Genomic DNA, 12,182 nt, shown 5'->3' on the forward strand with positions numbered 1-12,182 from the left:
CAGAGTGCTAGGATTACAGGCCTAAACCATCAGCCCCACCCCCGCCCCGCCTTTTTTTTTTTTTTTTTTTTTGAGACAGAGCCTCACTTTGTTGTCCTGGGCTTGAGTGCCCTGCTTTGTAAGCTTTCTTAGTCTGTAAGCCTATCATTCTCTTCCGCAATAAACCTTATTCCACACTTGCCTTCATAGCTCACGGCAACCTCAAACTCTTGGGCTCAAGGGATCCTCATGTCTCAGCTTCCCAACTGAGGGAACTACAGGCACCCACCACAATGCCCAACTAATTTTTCTATTTTAGTAAAGATGGGTGTCTCACTTTTGCTCAGGGTGGTCTCGAACTCTTGAGCTCAAGCAGTCCACCCCTTCCTCAACCTCCCAGAATGCTAGGATTATAACACTGGCTACCCTAACTCAGTGCTGTTGCCCTTTTCCATTTTGAGTGGCAGCCCACCTGCTTGCAGATGCTCTTAATAAATCTCTGCTATTAACTCTACTGGGTCTGGTTTCCTACAATGACTTTCTACCTTTCTACACCCAACAGTCTGAACTTGGAATAATTACAGAAAGGAGGAGTATACTACATAGCAATTAAAAATAACTTATTTTCACAGAGACAATACTTTGAGAAGATTACTTCACACTAATTTTATTAGGAATTGCATTTAACTATGAAGAACAGACTCCCTAGAACAATAGTTTAAACAAATTAATGGTTTTTTTCTTCTTTCATGCAAAAAAAAAAAAAAAGGTGCAGTCTCTATGGGATAGAGACTTTGCAGAATTTGGCTTGTTTCCCTCTGTTCAACCATCCTTCACTGTGCCCTCTCCCCTTGGTTGACAATAGCACCTGACTCTACCCAAGTACGGTGACGACCTTCCAAGCAGAAAGAAGGGCAAAGGTAGGAAGTAAAAGGCAGAGATCACTGAGTCAGACCCTTTTAAATACTTCCTTGGAAGCCCAACCAAATGACTACTGCCTTCAGCTCATTGGTTAAAAATGTCTTGTGCAACACAGCTTTGGGTGGTAAACCCAAAATAAAATTGGACTTTATGTGTAGAGACGAATGGTTGGTTGGTCAGTGACGCAGTCTCAGCTGTACAAATAAATGGTCACAAACTGTTCTGTGAATGACTTTTCTTGAAAACGCCACCTCCCTTGCAAGGGATTAATGCAATCTCAAATCGTTTCACAACATGTAATGAGTTCTGAAACACACACCCTTATCATCTCTGCCAAAGACATGAAAACATTTGGAAAATAAAGAGTCTGGTAAAGTGTGGCTTTAAAATACATTTGCAAAAAAGTGTAACTTTTCGTTGTATTTAAGGGAAAAAGTATGGGGGAAATCATAAAGGGTAAAATTAATAGGGTTTGTCTAAGACTGCACAACGTTTAATAACACTGTTTTCATTAATGCCCTAGGGCCCACAAATGGAAACTTGAGCATTCCCAAATTGTCATTGTTCATAATCATTAGGACAATGTTTTAAAGCCATCTGAATGAGACTGAAGTCTACAGATGCACAGTGCCTTAAGCCCCAATTATGAATTCCCCAAATCTTTGAAAATTAAAAGCACTTCTGCAAGTTGCAACATCCTGTTTGGCAGCAAAAGCTGATGCACCGATGCTGGCTGCTTACACCCTTTTACTAGTATGATTGGTCATAACTTTCACTGCAAAAATATTAGTGCCTTTGATCATAGAGTATTGTACTATATTAATTTTTGAAATCCAGAAAATGAATCTGAATTCCAAAACATGCTTTCTTTTACCTCACAGTTCTCTGAGGTAAAGATCTTAAAACTACAATCCTAATTATTTCACAATGTGATTTGTTTGGAGATTCCTATTACTAGCAAAGCTCATTCAAGGGATTATACATCATTGATTTGACATAACTGCTTTTTAAATTTTTCTAAATCTTAGCTCTAAGAAATTGAACATGTTATTTCTGCCCATGTGCATGTAGGATTTTGGTGTGCTAACAACCAGTTACTAAATTGAAAAAGAATAACTGTTTTTATTCCAATTATATTAAATTCAAGATCTAATAATGCTTTGCCTCGTTTGTCAAAAAAAGAAATGTTGAACCTCGTTCAACTGATATAAAATGTAATGTTTTTTGAATCAAATATAACAAAATCAAGCCAGGCACACTAGCTCATGCCTGTAATCCTAGCAACTTTGGGAGGCCAAGGTAGGAAGACTTCTTGAGGCCAGGAGTTCAAGACCAGCCTGAGCCACATAGCAAGACCCCCATCTTTACAACAAAATAGAAAAATTAGCCTGGTGTGTGGCATCTTCCTGTAGTTCCAGCCACTCAGGAGGCTGAGGCAGGAGGATCCCTTGAGCCCAGGAGTCCAAGGGCCCTGCACTGTAGCCTGGGCAACAGAGTGAGACTCTGTCTTAAAACAAAGAAATACCCCTCTCTCCATCAGCACTATTAAAACCCCCAAATTGAGGGAAATAGTTGCCTATATTTCTCCTCCTCATTTTATCAGTAATGTTTATAATCTTAGATACTTCTCCCTGGTTCAGATTTATTTATGAACTGAGACACAATCGCTGGCTATATTAATGAAATGTGGACTTTTAAAAATACCAAAACTGTGTGATGTAGCTATGTAAATTCAAAATTATTGGCTGGAGTCCATATTCAGTGGTTAGGGCGCTGGCCACATACACCAAGGCTGCAGAGTTTGAACCCATCCCAGGCCTGCTAAACAACAATCACAACTACAACAACAATAACAAAAAATAGCTGGGCATTGTGGTGGGCACCTGTAGTCCCAGCTACTTGGGAGGCTGAGGCAGGAGAATCGCGTAAGCCCAAAAGTTTGAGGTTGCTGTGAGCTGTGACACCAAAGCACTCTACCAAGAGTGACACAGTAAGACTCTGTCTCAAAAATATATATATATATCTTAGCACTGAGGGTTTTTTTTTCTTCACTGTAGCCTCTCTGGACCTTGTATTATTATCAAAACCTCTAAAATCTCAAATTGCAAAATTCTGTTCTCTGTCTTTAATTCATTTGCTTAGACATGGAACTCCTTTCTGTGGTTTACAAACCTCTGCAGGAGATCACTCCTACCTACGTTTCTGACTTTGATGCCATTTTCCCTTTATATATACTGAGACCACACTGTTCTCATTTGCCTTCCTGGAATATGCCAAGTTCCATTCTGCTGCGCGGCCTTATCACTTGTAACCTCTTCCCACTCCCCTATTTCTCAAATTTGGCTCCTTCTCATCCTTCAAGTCTAGCTTAAATGTCACCTGCTCTGTGAGAACCTCCTGGACAGTCACGGTGGCTCACGCCTGTAATCCTAGCACTCTGGGAGGCCAAGGCAGGTGCATTGCTTGAGCTCAGGAGTTTGAGACCAACCTTAGCCAGAGCAAAACCCTGTCTCTACTAAAAATAGAAAGAAAAAAAAAATACAAGGCAGGAGGATCACTTGAGCCCAGGAAGTCTGAGGTTGCCATGAGCTATGATGACACCATGGCACTCTACCCAAGGCAACAGAGTGAGACTGTCTCAAAAAAAAAAAAAAACAACAACAAAGAGAGAGAGAGAGATAACTTCCTTATCACCTTATTTGTGTGTTTCCCTGCCTGTTATTGTCTAACAAGTCTGTTTCTTGTGGTTTTTTTTTTTTTTTTTTGGCCGGGCCTGGGTTTGAACTTGCCACCTCCGGCATATGGGACCGGCTCCCTACTCCTTGAGCCACAGGTGCCGCCCACAAGTCTGTTTCTTTAATAGCACTTATCATAATTTACAGTAATGTACAGTTGATTGGTGAATAGCACAGCTTTGAACTGCATGGGTCTACTTGTACTTTTTTTTTTTTTTTGCAGTTTTTGGCGGGGGCTGGGTTTGAACCCACCACCTCTGGTATATGTGGGCTGGCACCCTACTCCTTTGAGCCACAGGCACTGCCCTGTCCATTAAATTTTTTAATAAAAGTTACACCAAATGTGCCTGCCTCTTGTGCCTCCCCTTTGACCTCTGCATCCATTGCCCCTGAGACAGCAACACCAACCTCAGCTCTCCCTCCTCCCTTTCCAGCTCTGCTACTGAAAGTGAAGAAACAGGATGAAGACCATTAAAATAATGACGTGCTTCCACTTAATAGGTAAATATTTTCTCTTCCACATGACTTAATTAATATTTTCCTCCAGCTTACTTTGTTCTAAGAATACAGTATGTATTAAGTGTATAATATATGTATCATACGGAATATGTGTTAATAGACTATGTTATCAGTAAGGTCAACAGTAGGCTATAAGTAATTCCTTTTTCAGTGAGTCAAAAGCTATCTGCAAATTTTCAACTGCCTGAAGGGCTGACACCTCCAGCCCCCACATTGGTCAAAGGTCAACTGTGTTTGTTTGCTTGCTACTAGATTATGAATTCCATGAAGGAGGACATAAAACTATCTGCTTGTTCATGAATACATATGTAGCACCAAGCATCATGCCTGGCACATTCCACGTTCTCAACAACTATTTGAATAAACAACACAAGAATTATTTATCCTGTGTCTTTCTATGACCAACATTTCACTCTACATTTTACCTTTACCAAAACAAACAACAATAAAAACAAACTCCCCCCAAACCACCAAAAAGCCCTGAAATCATGTATTATCATGAATATGGTCTCAAAAACTTCAAGGAAAATTCTCCCATAGGAAAAGATGTAATCAAAAATATGCTTATTATGCAAAGTGCATAGAATAATCTATAGATTTAAAAGTATGTGTATGTGTATATTGTGAATTAAAATAAAATCTTAAGGCTGTCCCCTCAACGGCTGACAGACTGGACCCCTTCTTGACCAAGAGGATCCCTAAAACTGAGTTGCTGGACGTGAGAGAGATCAGACATGCTTTATCAGGCCCCCTCCCCTGCTTAGAGATGCCCTTTGTGACTCACTAACAGGCCTAAGGCTATGCAAGACCTCCCTGTAGGTCCTCAATACCAAACCACTTAGTCCCTCTGACACTTTGTCTCTAATTAACAGACCCTTTATCTTGAGCATTCCTTTTTGCTGACTCCTGGCCTTTATACAGAGCCTCTTTCCAGCCAATTGTCAGCTAAAAAAATCTTCAAACCCACCTATAACCCATAAGCACCTCACTTTCAGATGCCCCACCTTTCGGGGCCAAACCACTGTGTGTCCTCCATGTATTACTGATTTATGACCTCACCTGTAACCCCTATTTCCCTAAAATGTATAAAACCAAACTGTAACCCCACCACCTCAGGTCCACATGCTCAACCCCTGTTGGGTGTGGCTCCAGGTCACAGTCCTCAAATTTGGCTTAGAATAATGGACGTGTATATCTAAATAGTTTCCTTATAATGGTTGTTCATTAAATATATCTGAATCCAAGTCTACCAGATTGTCTACTTCAGCTGACAGTAGCACAAGGCAGCAGAGAGGGGTCTAGCTCAGATTCTGTCTAAATTAGTCTAGGCCCCGTGGCTGCAGGTGACCTGTCTGGCAAAAGTTCAAGGAGGTCTAAATACATAGTTAAGTTCTATCTCCTGGTTTGGATAGACCCTGTTTTACTCTGGGCATCCTGTAATTGGTAATATCCTTTCACTCTCAGAATGTCCTGTTTTAGACAATGAATTATACTACCTATAGTCTATTCTAGCTATAACCTTTGAAGAATATTCCCTATTAAATGCCAGGCAAGCTAGCAGACTTTCAAAAAGTACGTGAGAGAGAGCTGAAGAATTAAGGCAATTCCCCACCTCTTTCTTCAACCAATTCCTTTAAATGCCATCCTATCCTTGGCTCATGAGAAATTTAGCTGGCAAAGAATTTTACACTGGATGTGTTCAATTAACACATACATGAAGTATTTGACACATTTCAATATTTGCTGACTTTCCTGACTTTACATTTGCAATCAATCAAAGCGTTGCATTAGTTTAAATTTTTTTTTAATTTTAGACGTCGCCCTTACTTCAAAGCCCGGTGGCAACCACCAAGTAAATACCTGACTCAGCTCACACCGAGACAGAGCATCCAATTTCCCAGCCCACTTAATTTGAAAGCCTGCCAAGATAGGTGAAAGACCTTATAAATATGTAAAGCAGGAAGTTCAAATTACAGTCAAGTAAATCTCTAGTGATTGATGTTCTTTTCAAAACAATTTAAAAAATACGAATAAAAGACAGCACCTTTCTAAGACCCCCTTAGAAAAAGGTTTTCCCCGAGTTCAGACTCCACAATGTACTTTCAGTACGGTATTTACTTTGGATTTTTACCACTTCCTGGAGTCCGGGAGGAGGCACAGTGGGAGGATCCAAAAAAACTCAGTGCCACAGCCATTTTGTTTGTAAGGCAGAGTGGTGAATTCTGCCAGCCCGTGAAGGTTTTTGAAACACAGTTTTTAAAGGGGGGGGCGGAAGGCGGGGAGCGGGAGTCCGCCTATTGTTTTCATTCACCCACCAAATTCATTATTTTCTTTCACTTCCATGCACCAATGGTAGTAACGACGGTTAACGAATAATATATATTTTTTTCGAGGCATTCATGATCTCGGGAACTAAAGGAGTCATGAATTTTGTTCAAGGATGACTGGCCTCTTTTGCTTATCTTCACGATGTCCGATCCAAAAAGGAAAAAATATCTATATTTGGGTGAAAATAGTTTTTAAATGGCCACCTCTGCATCCAGATTCGACCTCGACGTTTTGGCAAACGACAGAACCCTTTGCTTAAAAGGCAAACATTATCTGTGTGTGTCTGGGGGGTGGGGGGGTGCACACGTACAAGAAGCGAGCATGTGCCCAAGGATGTTCCAAGAGCCTTTGCCCCCGCAAGCTAACAGGCAGTCGTGGGGGCTATTGTTTTGCAGTGTCACTGAAGAGCGAGCTTAGACTTTTGTCATTTGGGTGGCTGTGCTTTTAAAAGCCCAGTGTAAAATGGCACACACACTGCATTTTTTTCCGAGCTGCAGCAGGCGGGGGCAGCGGGGGACAGAGCAGTCTGTAGGACACTGCCCTCCCAGCCAATCAGAGCGCGCCTGCTTGCCATCGCAAAGTTGTTAACCCCAGAGTCTTCTCGCTGCCGCTGCCTCCTCGGCTTTTAATCTTGTGTGGATATTTCTCCGATTTTTCCCAAACGCCCTCGGATCCTGGGGGAAGCCACCCCATTCCACCACCGATCATGGAAGAAAGTCTTACTTTTTATTTACCCAGTATTTTAAAGATGTTGGAAGACCCTTATGCTGCCTGGAGGCTCTTGTTTCTAGGGACACAAGTCTCCAGCCTATATTGTTACAATTTTTTTTCAAGAACTGCCTTCTTCTTTGCCTACGCTAAGGGTAAGTTTGTGATTTTAAACATTGATGTCATTAAGTCTTGGAACGGGCCGCCAGATCAGAAAGGATTTTCATTGTGTTTCTTCTAACAAAATCAATCTTTGTATTTTTTCCTTCTTTAGCTCTGATCGCTGCACGTTGCACCTAATCTTGTCTGGATAATTTTTTACCAAAAGGCAAAAAAGAAAAAAAAATAGTTTTTTTTTCTCATTATTAAAGCTATATACTTATAATATGCATAATACTTTAATGACTGTGAACTACAGAGGAACTCAGATGTTTCAAGATGGACTTGTTTTGTGCCAGCAATGTTGGTAATGCCAAATATGTGCATATCCTCTTTATAAAAATTGTGTATTGCCTAATTTGTCCAGGACTAAATTGTAAGAAGGCAAACTATGGATGTAGTTTTAAAAAATAGACCTATTGTGGTTCTCTTGATGGATTACTTGGATACAAACTACAGGAAAGCTGCCCTTGGTATAATGAAGGTGGAGGTTGACATAACCCGGTTTATATTAAGTTATGGCTGTTACCAAATAGTGGATCTTTTATTTGCTGATCAGATCTAAACTTAGAGTCTATATAATATAATTTCTTTGAATCTCTTCATAAGATAATCTTTCCAAATCTATCTTTGTTGTTCTCCAAAAGGTACATTTGGGAGACATTTTGTAATTTTTGGCATTTTTCTAATTTTTTTTTCTTTTTGCACACGGTGGGAGATCTTTTTTGTTTTGCATTGATCTGTGTTGGTGGCGCTGTAGTGCTCCTCAACAATTTATGTCAGTTTCACTAAAAGAAAAAAGGAAGAAAAAAAAAGAGGTGGGGCAAGATTTGATCTAGTCTCTTATCTTATTATTTTCTTAAAGAAAGTTCAATTTGGTCAGTAGAAATATTCCGTTGTGTTATTTAAATGTTTTCTGTGAACTGTGAACTATGGGGAGAGCAGACATGTTGTCACAGCCAGTCCAGAGAACATTGGGGAGAGGCATGCAGTTTGCAGTTGTGTTTTATCTGATCTGATTTATTATCTCTACATCAGAATTCTTAAATAATCAACAGCTGATTTTTCCTTTCCTCAGTAGCATTTTGTATTTTCCTTCTGTTACAAATCATACATCTTAATCAGTTTTCAATTTAATAAAACATTTGAGTTTTAGTTCCCTGAACATTGTAAAAGTTGAATTTCATTTTGAACCGAGGGATTTCTTAAATAACTATTCTAAGTTGCTCCTGAGGATTTTCCAGTAGTGTGTCATAAAATAATGCCTACTTTATTGCATTGTTGATTGATTTAGTTTTGAAACGGTATTAAAATTGAATTTACAGGTAGCCTTGTTTAAAAAAAGAGCAAATATTTTGGAATTAGATAATTTTTCAGGCCTATGTACACAATTTCTTTTAACTTTAAATTTTTGATATTCATATGTCTAAATGCAGTATTATATCGTTTCCATCTTTGTTCTTATTGAGAGTTATCTGATTAGAGAACATGGGATTTAGGCCCAAAGCCTCCTAAGAACAAAAATGTGTTACGATATGACATAGCTCTTACTGGTCTCTGTAAACATTTTAGTTGTTTATGAAGGTAGTAGTATGTCCTTAGTTCAAAAAGAAAGTGGGAGTAATTGGACCTTAAAACACATTATTTTGCCAAATTTAATAAAAACAACTGAAATAGTGCCCTGGACTACTTTTCTATTTGAAGGAATAGATTATTTCTTGAAAAAGGGAACATTTCAGGAATATTATTTAGTGTTTTTATTCACTTTTAAATACATAAATACTCATTTCACTATTTAATCATTCAACATTTTGATGCAAAAGAATGTGTGAAAATGACTAGAGATGGTATTTGTGATTTTGTGTCCCTATAATCTATCTGTACATCTCTTGCCTTGAACTTCAAAAATAATTATGTATTATGCCTATTTTGTTCATAGTATGCTATAAAAATTTGAAAATGTTCACCGTAACATTTTTATCCCTTTGTAGAATGTGAATGTTCCATCAAGACTGATTTTTGACATTATAGATTATTTATAGAATGGACTACTGCAGGTGTAACTATATTGTCTAACCCTCTGGTTATTCTGGAGAGTTTAGTTCTCTGAAGTTGATCTACCAAATTAAATATACTTTTCAACATAATTAATACTGAGATTTCTATTATTCAGAGTGGTGATATTTTTCATTGTATTTAATCTCTGAAAATTAAAATGTTTGTACAACATAACCCCCTTTTTAAAAACAAATTGATGCTGTGAAGTCCATATGTAGCTATGCAATGCTCTTTGTTCTCTACGTGATTGCCTATTACATCATTGATTATGAAGTAACTCATATAGTTAAATCTTCACTCTTTAAAATCATCCACAGATATTTATATTAAAGAGGTTCTTTTATATGTGACCTTTACATCACTCTGTAAGTAAGGAGATTTAAATCTATGAGGCAAAAGCAATTCACTGTTTTATATTATTCTCCATTTTAAAATCCACCTTGAGCTTCATTTTAGCTCTGATTCCTTGGTCATTAATTTCTTTTAATTGATAACATTTTTATAGACATTTAGTTCATGAGTGTGGTGTGATGATGATTAGAACTATTATAATAAACTATGCTTTTGTCATTAAAAATCCTTTATTTATGAAATTTAGCATATAGAAAACTAACTCAGTTTTTCATGGTAGCAGTTGCTAGACGATGGACAATAAAAAATTATTTTTAAATAATCCCCAAATGTCATTTCAGTCAACAATTAAGAACTACTTTCATTCTTGCATAGGATTTTATCAGAGATAGCAGCAAGAAGCAAAATTGGCTGTATTAAAATGTCATATCATTTTTTCATCCAGCCCATCCCTCTAATGGAGGGAGGGGCTAAGGAGTAGTGAAATGACTAAAAAACAGGTTGCAGAAAGAAGAAATGATTCCAAAGACATAGAAAATGTGTAAATTAAATTCAAAACAATGAACAATGTCAGAAAAACAAAAGTGTGCTTGAAATTATGGAACTTGGTCAGCAACAGAAATGAACTGAAAATTATATTAAGACCCGTAATGAACTAATATAATTTCCCAATTTATTAATTTGTATTCATTAGTATTGCTAAAGATTGAAGAAATTTCAGGTTAGCCAAACCCATTAGGTAATGGGTAATGGTAGAATGAGATAACAAAGGGAAGAAACATTTAGAGATACTTAGATGACCTAATAGAAAATGCTGAAAATACCAGCCAGGATTAATCTAATCCATCTTGGAATTAACTTTTTTAGAAGAAGGAAAAATTTTACCTCTGAAGCCAAGTTTAATACAGACCTAAAATTGTACTATATGTTTCCAATTGTACCTACTTCTTGGGCATATTTACCTCTGCTTCCTAGACATATTACTAGGACTATGCTATATCCATAAGACTATGCAGATACACTACTGTCCTCAGCGTGGTTTTGGGAAGAGAAGGGGAAAATAGTTTACAAAATGGGTGTTTGTGTGATGACTTTGTTTTTTGATCTTTCCAAAATGATTCTCAAATGGAGAATCTAAAGGCAAGATAAAGCCAAGATTTATGCTTTCACAAAAATCGTTTCCTTATGACAAAGATAAAGGAATATCTTATACTTGATTTGTTGAACAATCATTTTTATTTGAGGGTTTATTCTAGATGCCCCCCCCCCAATCTATTATGTGCTATTGTGATAAGAAGCTAGGATATACTATTAAGGAAAAGAGACAAGGATTCCTGCTCTAATTGGAGTTTATAGTCCAATATGGTACAAAGTTGTAAAGGTATTTTAAATCTAAGGTCTTAGATGTGTGAGCTTTCCATTTGGGAATGAAGGCCTGCTAAAATTTCTGGAGTAAACAATAATTTAAATTAAATCTATTAATACAGGATTTGACACCTAGTCTTCCATTGAAGGACCATTATTTAGGCACCAAACATTCACATAACGGGGGGAAAATAGCTCTGAAATTTTAGATATAGCTCAAATAGATGCTATGTAGGTGGTTACTTAGTGTAAATTCCTATGGCAAGGTGGTAGAAGTTTGGGGCATGTCCCTGTGAGGTCCATTTGATGAAAACCTTTTAAAAAACACCATAGAGCCTTATTTTGTATATTTTAGTCACGTCATGAAATAAATATCAATGTAAATATAAACTGAAAAGATTAAGCAGGGAAATACAGGTAGTATTAAAGTGTTATTTTAGAACTAAAATATTTTTATTTTAAAATCTTCTGTAATAATCTCTAGTGATATATATCAGATATTTAAAAAATAAAAACATTTTAATTTATGAAGACAGTATGATTAGACATTTAGCTAATGGCTAATTAGTTAAACACATGAGTTACTGAGCAGGAAATTGTGACTGATGTTCTTTCTATACAAATGAATCAAAGGAGAAGGAACTATTTATTAAGGATTCTCCATATGTTTAGGATGATCTCAGGAATAAAGCCATCAAATTATTTTGTCAAAGAGCCAATTAATCTATACTTACATTACTTAGTTTGCTTTCATACCAACGTAGAACCCTACTGATAATGGCAAAAAAAAATAAGGACATTTATTTTTTCAACTAATTAGTATTCAGGAAGGATGTCAGTTGTAGGTTTTGTTGAGTAAACAGCTCAACATTGTCGTCAACCTTGGTAGGTTCCATACTTTTACATTGCCATAATGTCAGCAGTGTTGTTCCTCTCAGTCCTATAACAGCTGCTGCAGATCCAGGCATCATAGCCTAATATTAAAGTTTCCAAAGAAAGGAGAGTTCCTCTTACTCATTGTTTTATAAGGGAATAATTCCTGCTCCAGAAGCTGTCCAG

The 12,182-nt window shown here is 37.4% G+C and overlaps 1 protein-coding gene across 1 annotated transcript in view; it reads left to right on the forward strand.

The window, feature by feature from the left end:
* Positions 1-7,035: 7,035 nt before the first annotated feature.
* The window catches only part of EPC1 (enhancer of polycomb homolog 1), a 112,978-nt gene continuing 107,831 nt past the window's right edge, over positions 7,036-12,182 (forward strand). The window contains exon 1 of the mRNA XM_053572459.1: positions 7,036-7,345. The gene's annotated coding sequence lies outside the window, so the exon portion shown is untranslated. The remainder of the gene's footprint in view (positions 7,346-12,182) is intronic.

This window comes from Nycticebus coucang, chromosome 20, assembly GCF_027406575.1.
Source record: "Nycticebus coucang isolate mNycCou1 chromosome 20, mNycCou1.pri, whole genome shotgun sequence".
Lineage (NCBI taxonomy): Eukaryota > Metazoa > Chordata > Mammalia > Primates > Lorisidae > Nycticebus > Nycticebus coucang.